Raw genomic sequence first — 13,308 nt, forward strand, 5'->3', positions numbered from 1 at the left:
TGCATGACCGACCAATTTGACCAACTACACTCAATCAATCTAAATTAATCAATCGTTTTCCTCTTACGAGGGCACTCTTTCATTGCATTCGCGTCGAGCATTCACTAGTCGATACTTAGTTCATCTCGTTCCGTCAACATGTAAGTCTGAGGGTGTATAATTCCTCTTTTATTTATTGTTTTTTTTACTTTTTCGTATCACTCATGTAAGGTTTATGTCGAAAACACCGTTAAAACCGATTTCTAAAACCCTTTGTTAAAACCTGTTTTCGCGGATTTCCAGTAGACAGACGTCGAGAAAAGACGCAGCAACTGCTGCGCCTCTTCGAAGGAGCGCAGTTCCTGCTGCGCCTCTTCGTGAGGCTGCCGCAGTTCCTGCTTCTTTTCTTCTTCCTCCGTCCTCTGTAATTCGTGTTTGTTTGTTTGTTTTCTCTTGCTTATTTCGTTAATTCGTTCATAATAATAGCATATAATTCACATGTATATATTCATCATCATTAATTCACATGTTTTAATTCATCATTGTTCCGACTTAAATCCCTTATAATCAATATTTGCGGGTTTTCGTTATTAATATTCAATCCGGGTTTTAGAGATTCAATTCATTCATATTGAGTTTCTGGAATTCATTGTTGATATATTTGCATCCGTATTCATTGTTAATTCGTTGTGTATTCATCATATTTAACCTAATTAATTGATTTTAATAGAGGACTCATTCATTAACATCGTCCCTTCATGTAATTAATCCGTTTAATTCCGTCTCATTCATGTTTATCGCTTTCATGACCATCATTCACATGTAATTAACCTGTTAATCACTTCCATCCGAGTCAAATAATTTAATTAATCATTAAAATCATCAATTGACATTAACGATTTGCAGTTCCGGCTTCACAGCCAGAACTCACCCTTAGAACAGACGCAAAGAATCGCTGCGCCTCTTCAGCAGGGCGCGCTGCTGCTACTGTTCCAGTTGAGTTTCTCTCGAACTCCTTTCTGCTTTGACCTAGTTCGTTTAGTTTACGTAATCAACTAACTAATATTCGTAATATCACCTGGTTTCTTTTCGTTTATTTCATTTATTTTATTTCTTTTATTCTTTTATTTCGTTTTTCTCAAATTATCCGTTTTAAGGGTGTTTTCGACGTAAATCATCTAATCCATTGTAATTGTTGTAATTTTCTATTATTGTAATTTATAATTATTGCTTTGTATCTTTCATTGTTTGCCTTCATATGTAAATCAATATTAAATCCCAACTTCGACCCAATTGTATGGTTAATTACGTGTCAACCGACTTAGTAAATTTTCACATGTTAGGATTAAAACTTGGATGTTGCATTGCATGCATATAGCCGACGATATATCAAGTACGAATAACTTCCCTAATCATTAGTAGAGGCCGCTATCGAGGCGGGCGGGATTAGGTGTTCGATCAAAAGAGCTTCCTAATACGTACCCTCACCCCTTACTCCAGATCTCCGTGAGCATCCGTGTTCATTGGCATCCACGAGAGTCATTCTAGACATAGAATGCTAAGGGTAACGATTGCTTAGTGTTCATGTCACTACTTTGTGTCTTGACATGACACGAGGTATTCGAACGGTTCCAATTTCCCATAAAAATTGGTGGCGACTCCATACAAAATGCAAACGCTTGTTTCGTTTTCACCAAGCGCCCCCGTGGGCGGCCCGCTGTCCACACCCGTGGCTCTTCCTTCCCCAAACCAACTCCTGCAATGTCTAAAACAACAGAATCTTCCTCCTTCTTGCTCCCAGTCTGGGGCGGAGGTGTTATAACAAGAATAGGAATAGAGACAGGCATATCAGGAATCACAAAGTATGATTTCTTTTCAGAAACCGTATTACAGGTGACAGGCCACATGGGGTCTTTCTTCCTAGCTGTCTGGGCGAAGACGATAGAATGCTTCCCCACTTTGAAGGTCAAGGTCCCAGAACCAACATCAATAACTGCACCAGCAGTGTGCAGAAATGGCCTACCTAGAATGATAGGTATGTGGGCATTCTCAGGCATATCTAGGACTACAAAGTCTACAAGGAAGAAAAACTTCCCTATTTGCACATGGATGTCTTCTAGGACTCCTATAGGCTGGACCGCAGATTGGTCAGCCATCTGAACGGTCATGTTCGTGACTGCAAACTTATTCAATTTTAACTTTCTAGCTAGACTCAAGGGCATGACGCTAATACTAGCTCCTAGGTCACATAATGCCTTCTCAATAGAGAAGGTACCTATATTACAAGGAACAGAAAAGCTACCCGGGTCATCTAGCTTATGGGGTGCAGTGTGAGTCAGATAAGAACAAGTTTCCTCAGTCAGTGCAACAGTATGCACGGTTTCAAGTGACCTCTTTTTAGAAAGCAATTGCTTCATGAACTTCATATAAGCGGGCACTTGATTCACTAATTCAAGGAAAGGTACTTGTACGTTAAGACTACGAACAACATTTTCAAATTTATTGAAAGATACATGTTCCTTTGTCGGCACTAGTCTCTCTGGATATGGGGCTGAAAGAAGTAACTTAGCCCTCTCCTCTAAGTCACGCATGCCGGCATCCGTGGACTTAGGCTGGAAGTCCACTACCTTCTCCTTATTGAAGCTTGACCCCTCTTCAGACCGTCTCAAATAGGAACCATTGATCGACATTGGGTCGTACTTCGGAACCGGGACGGTCCCATCAGTACTCGGGTCTTGCCGCAATACTTTCGGAGTTGTCGTACCCCGAAACAAATGGTCTCTCAAATTATTGGGCATTGGAGGACGAAATTTCTCAATATCAGCAGTGGCCTCGGTCGATCGACCACCTTGCTCAGTCGATCGACAGAGGTCTACAGTTCCAGAAGCTCCTGTAACCCGCACTTCAGTTGATCGACCGGGTACATCAGTCGATCGACTGATATACCTGGTAGACGCCTTGTTCTTGCTATTTTTCGTTACAGCTTTCTTTTGACTCGGTTCCGCCTCACTCTTTTCAGGGGCATCCTCGACCATAGCAGGCCCCTCCAGGGTAGACCCACTCCTCAAAGTAATGGCATTTAGGGTCTCTTTCTGGTCAGTTTGAGTCGGTAAGTGTCCCGGAGCTCAGTGGTACTCTTGCTAGCCAATTGAGCAATTTGGCTATCTAGTAGCTTCATCCCGGCCTCTTTAGCTTAGGAGTCCTTTTGCAACATATTCTTCAACTCAGCAAACTCAGAATTTTGAGATTGTTGCTGCTGCGGCACATAGGGAGGTTTTTGATATTGTTGTTGCTTATGATGAGGGGGCACATAGGCTTGCTGCTGCTGCTGCGGAGGTGGAGTTGGATTTAGGACATTCTGGCTACTCCACCTCAAGTTGGGATGAACATTAGGCTCATAGTAGGTGTTTGTCTGCCTATAATGTTGAAAGGCAGCACAAGACTCAAAGAGACTAGGAAAATTTTCTGAGACATGTCCCTCAGCTCCACACCTTCTACAGACGAAAGGACCATCTGAAACAGCATTCACTTGGTAAATACCTCCTTTTGAAGCTCCTCCCAGTTCATACTTGTCAAATCTCGCAGTGAGAGCTTCAAGTGCAACTACAGAAGGAGATTCAACACTCCTTCTTTGATTCCCCCTGGAATTCCCATACTCAGCCTTGTGGGTGGCTAAGTCATCAATGATCTTCCACCCCTTAGTCTCTCCCATATTCTCAGCAAATCGGCCATTGGCTGCAGCATCCAAAATAGCCCTCTGATCGTCATACAGCCCGTTATAGAACTGATTGCAAAGACTCCATTTTTCGAACCCATGGTGCGGTATGGTTCGCACCAGCTTCTTGAAACGAACCCATGCTTCATGAAAGTTCTCATCCGGCCCTTGTTTAAAGCTCGTGATCTGAGCTCTAATGGCATTCATCTTCGAGGCAGAGAAGTACTTCTTATAAAATGCCAGGGCTAAGGAATTCCAGTCGGTGATCCCATGAGCGGCTCGGTCCAGATCTCTGTACCACTCCCTTGCAGCATCTCGGAGTGAGAATATAAACATAGTCTCCTTTATCTGGTCCTAGGTCACACCGGTTGGTGGGGGTATAGAGCAGCAGTAATCGATAAATATCTCCATGTGCTTGGCTGCATCTTCATTTGCAGCTCCCCCAAACTGGTTCCTCTCAACTAAGTTGATATAGGAAGGCTTCCGTTCGAATTTTCTATCAGCTCCAGGTAATTCGAATCCCTTGTAAAGATTTTCAGCTGTCGGCTCAGAATGACTTGCTATAGTTGCTTCTTCGGCCATGACTGGAATTTCTGGAGAAGTGACTGTCTCAGCTGAAGAAATAGAAGCAGGAGATGTAGGTGGATCTTCCTCGAACAGAGCGTTCTCGTAGTAACTTGACAGAGTACTCAGCTCTTCCTCTGTCGGCAACACCCTTGATGATCGTCTCTGTTGGAATATGTGTCCTCCGACAATAATGCGATCACAACTGTTGATCATGATGATCACATGTTTAAGTCTCATTATAAAGAATACAATTGGGAAATAATATTTTACTGTCAACTGATCCACACATATCGGTAATGATTGGCTGACTAGAGTTTGACATTACTGTCGTGCGACGGTGGTGATCAGTTGATCCCCTAGGTCATACCTATAGGGCAACACTCTTAATTGATCATTTAATTGATCGTATAACGTTACGAGTCAATTAAATTATTTAAAATTGACGGAAGATTTTGGAAGTATTATTTACGTATCTCATTGAAATTTGATTAAATGAGATACGGTCTAAGTAATCGAATTGTTTCATTACTCAGATGAAATTATTGTTTAAGGAAACAATTGAAATTGAATGAATTATTATAAATACAATTCATTGTGATTTATAATTGGTAAAATATTTTGGTACAAGTAATTATGAATTACTAAGTCGATTTTTGTATGACGTATTTGTTGGGAAATGTGTCCTCAACAATAGTGCGATCACATGATTTAAATATCATTATTAAATCTCTTTACAAGAATACGGAAGGGATGATACATATATATATATATATATATATATATATATATATATATATATATATATATATATATATATATATATATATATATATATCAAGTCAATGGTCCACACATATCGGTAATGATTGGGGCTAGAGTTTGACATTACTGTCGTGCGACGGTGGTGATCAGTTGATCCCTTGAGGTCACACCTAAAGGACGATTCCCTTAATTGAAAAAGGTTAATTAGTTGTATACCGATACAGATTAATTCCTTAAATTCAACAAATTATTATCATAAGAGAGAAAATGACATCTTATTATAATGTGATTAAATGAGATTTGATTTAGTAATTTAAGAAGTTATATTACTAAAATTAATCGGTGTTTGCGAAACACGCGAGATGAGAATGATAAGTTAGTTATAATTACAAGATATTGTGAATTATACTAACTAGTAATTAAATGACTATTTTATGAGAAAGTAATTTTATATTACTAGTCAATTTGTTAAATATGATTTATTTAATTTGTAAATGATATTTAATTGGTTAGATATGCATTTTAAATTAAAACATGACATAAGACATGTCACATGTCACATGACATACAATTGTACAATTGACAAAAATAAAATGGACTCCATATTACACTATGTAAACCGAAAATTAGGTGGGCATGCTTGGAAATTTTGTCTTGTTTATTTGTCTTATTCATTTGTCTATGACACTTGATAGTGACTTGACCATGACAAAGCCTTACACCTATTGAGAAATGACGATACTAAACCTATCAATCCCGACCAATAAAGTTTCCATTATCTTAAATGTTGGACACAAGAAAGGAAACTACCCCAAATTATTGAAGAATCAACAAGTTAGTTGTGGGACATCTAATGGGATCTTCTTTAAATGTTTATTTGATTGACATAAATCTTGCTAGAACTACTTCGTCAATATTAGAAACCAGTGGAGGTTTTCATCATTGTACTTGATGCATATGATGATTAGAATATGACGACTAGCAACAATGAAGTCGAGAAATAGAGTCATTGTGTACTAAATCTAGTTTTTGGGTTTAGAGTTGTACTTAATTGTGACTATTAAGTACATAAACTCTAAATAAGAATACAAACTTGTTAAGATACAAAAGAGGTTTCACTATTGTGACCCTATACACCACGATTTGATGAATGGCTAGCCCATTATCAAGGTGAGTATATTCTAAACCAAACTAGAATGATATATCATGAAGATGATGCAAGACTCAAATTGGTAACCCAAGATTAAACCTTAAATTCTGGAATGATGAACACAAAGAGTTATCGAGTACTCTTGAAACCATTAGATTGTTAATGGTATATGCGTATCTTGTATTCAAAGCAAGATGTCTCGTGCCTTTTTGGTTGAAAAGGAGATCGAGGTTGTAAATCATTGATCCAAAATAGGTTGATCGTTTTCTTTTACCAACGATTTAAGTTGATGCTAATATGTTCACTTAATAAGGTAAAAAGAGAAATCTTTGAAGAAGTTTAAAGCGTTCAAGGAATCACGATTTAGTCGTGATGAGATTATCAAAGTGAAGACTTTGATATAAGCCAAAGGAAATGTGATATAGTATCACAAGTTAATCTCTCTTAGCACGCATTATGGAATAATGTGTGGTTGGATAAGAAATCAAACGCTATTCGATATGGTTTGGACTTCAATCAAGTTACTTTGAGTTACTTGATCCTTTTGGGGATTTTATCATTTTTGTCTAAATTATTTTTCCACTAAATCGAATCATATGAGATATGAAATGGTAAGGGTACCATGTTTGTAAGTTTTCACAAGAAACAAATGCCCATTTTCCCTTTTTCAATTATCACGAGTACGACGGGTTTGCGGCTCGTGAAGCTGTCTTTCTAAAATACAAGTTTATTTCTAGAAGACAGAGTGGGAGAAATTATTCAAGAGCCACAAAGAATGCCACAAAGAATGTTAAGTCGCAAGAAACTGGTCTTTCTTGGCTACATGAGACGTTTTGTGTAAGACGTTGTTTCTTTAAAACCTAGGAGGTTAAATTCGTCACTTGTTAAAGATGATGAATTCATGCTACTTTTAAGAAAGAAAAGAGCTTGTAACTTACAAAAGAAATTGTTTGATTCAAGTTGATTACTTCTGGAAAGTAATCAACAAATGACTTACATAAGAGTGTTTAATTCACAACTCAATACAAGGCTTAGAGCCATGAAAATCCGAAATAAAAAGGCTTGATTAGTGACAAAGGGTTTTGCACTAATAAAGAGAGATTTCAAAGCTTGATTGGTAGCAAAGGGTTTTACACTAGTTGAAACGCTTAAGTCTATTTGGATCTTCTTAGGGATTGTGTTTCATTATGAGGATACGCATACAACATGTGAATCTAAAACCCACTTCTTCAATTAGAAGGAATGTATTCAATACATGTCTTGAGTTTTATAGATTCTTGCAATCCTAAGATAATGGGCAACTTAAGAGATGGTCTTAAGTAGGACATCAATGAGTTAGAATCAATGTTTTGATCATGTTATAAAACTTTTCTCGATAAGTCAAGAAGTTGTGTTTATACATGGAGTTTAGTGGGAGTTACAGAAATTTTTATTAGTCTTATATGTGGATGACATATTGATCATTGCGAATGATTTAAGACTTTTGGAGTATTATAATACATCTTGAATATCCGGTTTTATGAAGATAAATCCACATGATATTAGCGTCAATAAGAAGTCTTATGTTGATAAGATTCATGACTAGTTCAATTAAATTGAACATATTTGATTGATTTCATTTTCTTCCGCTGCCGGATCAATTAAATAAGTAATGATGTATAACACTTCATATACTTTGAGTATGATGAATTGTTTTCAAAATCGAATTTAAGTAATCTTTACCAAGTAAGCCATAAAGATTACCCTTAAGTGCTTGCAGAAGCATTAAGGAAGTAAAGCAAAGTGTTTATGATGCAATTTTGTGTAAGGGTGTTACACAAGTGACAATTGACAATTGAGATTGCACATGGTTTCTGACAAAACCATAATCAAAACACATTAGGATGGTTAAGATACCATTGTGGCTATGTCAATTACGAAGTAGATTTTCTAGAATCGTTCTAGGCAATAAAGAACAATGAGAGATATTTATAACGGAAATTGAGTACACTTGCAATCATGAGATGTGCAAGAGGATGAGTCCCGCACACTGTGAAAACAGTGGGAGCTATTCTTAGGCTAGAGGACCTATGTCTTGATTGGATATCGACACGTACTCAGAAAGTTTTGTGATGCAAATGCATACATTACAAAGGAAAACGAGTATGTAGTAAGGTTGAGTAAGGTACAAGAAGTTGATAAAACCTACTAACCAAAGCCTTCTCAAAGGCTAAACATGATGAGTCATGTCATTTCAATTGAATTGAAATGAACAAATACATACAAGATCAAATTAGATTATAGAACATGAAATAGTAATCAGGCATTGACTATTCATATGTGATAATCGCATTTGTCGTTCGAGTTTTTTCTTTAAAACTCTTTTATTATACTTTGTTACATCCAAACGGGTTGTAGAGACAATTGAACCCCGTTAAAGTGAACACGGATTAGCATTGTATTCGCCCATAGTCACTTGTGTGAGGTGACGTCTCGAAGTGACTAGAGTGTGATGCGATTGATGGCAAGTTCAAGTGCCATAGAGTCATGTGAGATGACTAGTCGATCACATAGGCAGACTGTTAGGAACACTTTGTCGGGCAGTGACCGCTTATAGAGTTCTGGCAATTTTATAAAGCCTGGTCGTGGCGAGAGCTACTATAGTATTCTATTGAGTCGATTCTTTTGACTAAAGACTGTTCACCTAAGATGGCACAGTTTCAGATTAACTTTGATTTGTGTTACTACGACCTTCGTAAATGGGGTCAAATGGGCATATTTTGGGTTATGATGGTTGTGGCTAGTCGAAGGGAATAAGTGCGATAGGAATTGTCCACCCCCTTGTCAGGGTTAAAACAATATCTCAGGGCCACTCGAGGAGTAATGAATCGGAAATACGTGGCCACGCTCGGAAGGTATCTATGGTAGATAAATTCCGGTCAATCAGTTATTCTCCAGATCGAGGAAACCACTCTCGATATGATCACTTGCAAGTACGACCCGAAAGACACCTTGCATTGAGTGGGAGATAGTAATAGTACAAGAGAATTGGTGACGCACACTTGTCGAGGACAAGTGGGAGATTGTTGGGAAATGTGTCCTCAACAATAGTGCGATCACATGATTTAAATATCATTATTAAATCTCATTACAAGAATACGGAAGGGATGATACATATATATAGTCAACTGGTCCACACATATCGGTAATGATTGGCTGGCTAGAGTTTGACATTACTGTCGTGCGACGGTGGTGATCAGTTGATCCCTTGAGGTCACACCTAAAGGACGATTCCCTTAATTGAAAAAGGTTAATTAGTTGTATACCGATACAGATTAATTCCTTAAAATTCAACAAATTATTATCATAAGAGAGAAAATGACATCTTATTATAATGTGATTAAATGAGATTTGATTTAGTAATTTAAGAAGTTATATTACTAAAATTAATCGGTGTTTGCGAAACACGCGAGATGAGAATGATAAGTTAGTTATAATTACAAGATATTGTGAATTATACTAACTAGTAATTAAATGACTATTTTATGAGAAAGTACTTTTATATTACTAGTCAATTTGTTAAATATGATTTATTTAATTTGTAAATGATATTTAATTGGTTAAATATGCATTTTAAATTAAAACATGACATAAGACATGTCACATGTCACATGACATACAATTGTACAATTGACAAAAATAAAATGGACTCCATATTACACTATGTAAACCGAAAATTAGGTGGGCATGCTTGGAAATTTTGTCTTGTTTATTTGTCTTATTCATTTGTCTATGACACTTGGTAGTGACTTGACCATGACAAAGCCTTACACCTATTTGTCTTGTGAAGACAAAAAGAAAAAGAAAATGGTCATAAGACCCATGCATGCCACCGGTTTTGGTAGGACAATAAGAGAGGATTTTCTCTTATTAATTCATTCTTACATTTTTATGAAAAAACCCCCTTCTCTCTCTTGTTCTTCATAAAAATTCCTTTTTGTGAATCAATTTGTTTAAAATCAAACACTAATAATACTAGAAGTAGTATATGAGTATTAGTAATAGATTTTAAGGTAAACTACATTACAAACATCTAGTACATGTTTATTTGTGGGATTAAGGGATAGTCTTGGGTGCTACTAATTGGAGGGCTTCTATTTTGAGGTCATGTGTGTTCATCCAATATTGGAATGCTCAAGAACTAACAAGAAGATGATCTTGTTGGTGCCCATTTGACCGAAATTCATATGGTGAGAAAATGATTTCTTCACTTATCTATTTTTAATTTGCATGCATAAGATCTAGAATTTATTTTATGACTAAATAAATTTGAAACATATAAGAATATGTTATATCATGAGATAAAGATTTCTAACAGTATTTTTATTAATACGTTGATTTTTAATATGTTAAAAATACATAACAATTTTATGTGACATGTGACATATTGACAAAAATAAAATGGATTCCATTTTACATATGTAAACCGAAATCAAGGGTGGAATTAGGATAATATTGTGTTTATTATTTGAGTGGTAAACATGATGATTACCCTAATTGTCTAGCCATGCACACCTAGTTTACATTGTGAAGACAAACAAAGGCATGCATTGGCTCCCTCTTCTCCCTCTTCCACCCGGTTTTACCACAAGAAAAGCAAAGGGTTTTTGCCTTATATTGATCATTAACAATACATAACATTGTTGTTATTGTATTCATTCATTCATCCACCAAAAATATATTTTAGAGAGATAAAATATTTCACCTTCCTCTTCTCCTCTTCTAATCGGTTTTGGGAGATAAAACCAAATTGTTTTGGGTCAATTTTTCTTACAAAATTAATATTGTCTAGTATTCATAATATTAATTTTATTTAGAGTGTGCTTTGGGTATTAAGCTTTGGGAGAGATCCTATACTTGGGTCTTTGTTCATCCATAGAGGAAAGCACAAGAACAAGAGAGAAGGAGATCTCTCTTGTGCCCTAATAAACCGAAAAAAAGAACCAATGTAAGATAAATATTTCCTTCTTATATTGTTTATAGTTTGCATACATAAGATCACCATTAATTTTATGAGTAAATTAACCTAAAACATATATGAGTATGTTGAGTATATAGATCTACTTTTCCTTCAATCGGTATCAAGAGCCTTGGTTGTTTGCATGCAAATCGGTTAAAAGTTTTTCCGAGTTATACGATTAACGTATAAAACTTGTTTAATTTCTGTTATTATGATATATCACGAAAATCATCATGCATGTTAAAATTTCTGGTCCTAAAATGTTTTTAGGATATTTTGGTTAATTTATGAATTTTTATTGTTCATATTACATAATAATGACATTAAAAATATGATTTTATGAATAGAATGTCATTTTCGGACTAAAATTAGCTAAACTTTGAATTTTTCAGTGAGTTTTGGATATGTTGTCACATATATTATTTTGAGATAACCTGTAAATGTTCATAATTTTCAGACTTCTTATGCTCGAAAAATGGTTTTTTCATTATTAAAATCGGATTTAAGTGAAAAATAGGTTAATATGAGATAAATTTTGAATCTGGTCATAGAAATTTATTATGTTGTCACATGCAATTTTACAAGATGTGTGTAAAATAATAGGCTATATTGAAGTCTTTTTGCATGATTTATGGATTTTATATGAAAAATAGCATAAATAGTGACTTAATTAGTGAAATATTAATAAAACATACTCTATGACTAAGGAAAAACGTCACATGTTGCATTTTATTATCTTTTTCAGATCTAAAATTGAAAAGTTGATGAATATATTTTTTTCTCATGTTTTTATGATTATTTAGTTAAAACCGATAAACCGCAACATTGTTTTTCCGGATAAATTTTGAAATTTTTAACCTAAGTTTTTGAATATTATGAGTGTCATGGTATTTTTCCAGAATGTTCATGAGTTTAAATTTTAAATTTATTTGAAATTTTGTGATTTATTTGAAGTTTTAAGCTTATTTTTGTAATTTTAAGTCCATTAATGAACAAATTTTAGTAATATGAGTTAATTATGGTCAAATAATTAGTGAAGACTAAATTTTGAGTTCTAAGAGGTTAGGGTAATTAACTTATGCATAAATATGAATTTATGTAATTTTTGTGATTATAAAATGTTGAAATCACGCAAATCCGTAAAAACCGAGTAATATACGATATTGACTATTTAAAGGCGATTTAGCATAAAATTGGGCATGTTCATACATATTATAATGCTGCATTTTCTTTATGATTGTCATAATTTTATTTATGTAATTTTTGAATTATGTAATTTTACTTAGTATGGCCTTAGTTTTTTAATTGGTATTACCCGAAATGTATGGGAATAACGATTCGGTTGTAATTTTATTGTGATCTCGTATCACTGTTTTGTAATTTAATAGATTTATTTTATTTTAGTTATAAATGTATAATAGGAAATTATGTAATTTATTATGTAATTTTATTCATTTCGGAATTCCCAAAGACGGATTTCTTCAAGATGACGATACATAAAGACGGTTTTACCTCGAGATGCGTGCCACAACCAAAGTTCAAGGGACCAATGGAGTTGGTTTCCGAATATGTAATAGTTAAATAGTTTTTTATTTTTTTTTTATTTTAGGAAGGCCATACTAGGATTTATTTTATGTTTACATTTTATTTATATGTCGCATGCATCGCTAAATCGCCATAACTAAAACATGTTTTATCATCTTATCGAGTTCTTCGACCGTGTCAAATACAATTATCATAGTTCACCGCTTTAGTTCACTTAAAACGTGATAGATAATAAATTGACATGACCTCTCACTAAAACAATCAATTGAGACTTAGCCTTACCAAATAGTAGAAACCATGAAAACCTATTTCGTGAGGGAGTGCACTCGGCCACACCGGGGTACAAACCTTGTTACGTAGGGGAAGTGGGTGATAAATGTCTATCCCCCGAATTCATGTTGATAAGGGATGAATCGGCCACACCGTGCCCAAGTTAATATAGGTTTGGATCATGGACACATTTATTCGAAATTTGGATTGAACTCAACAAAAGTTTTTCGATAAGGGTTTTATCGGCCACACCGTCCCCTTGTTGAATGTGTTTTGGGCTAAAGATAAATGTTAATGTAATATTATCGACCAAGAGTCCTA

This window comes from Silene latifolia, chromosome 2, assembly GCF_048544455.1.
Source record: "Silene latifolia isolate original U9 population chromosome 2, ASM4854445v1, whole genome shotgun sequence".
Classification (NCBI taxonomy): Eukaryota; Viridiplantae; Streptophyta; class Magnoliopsida; order Caryophyllales; family Caryophyllaceae; genus Silene; species Silene latifolia.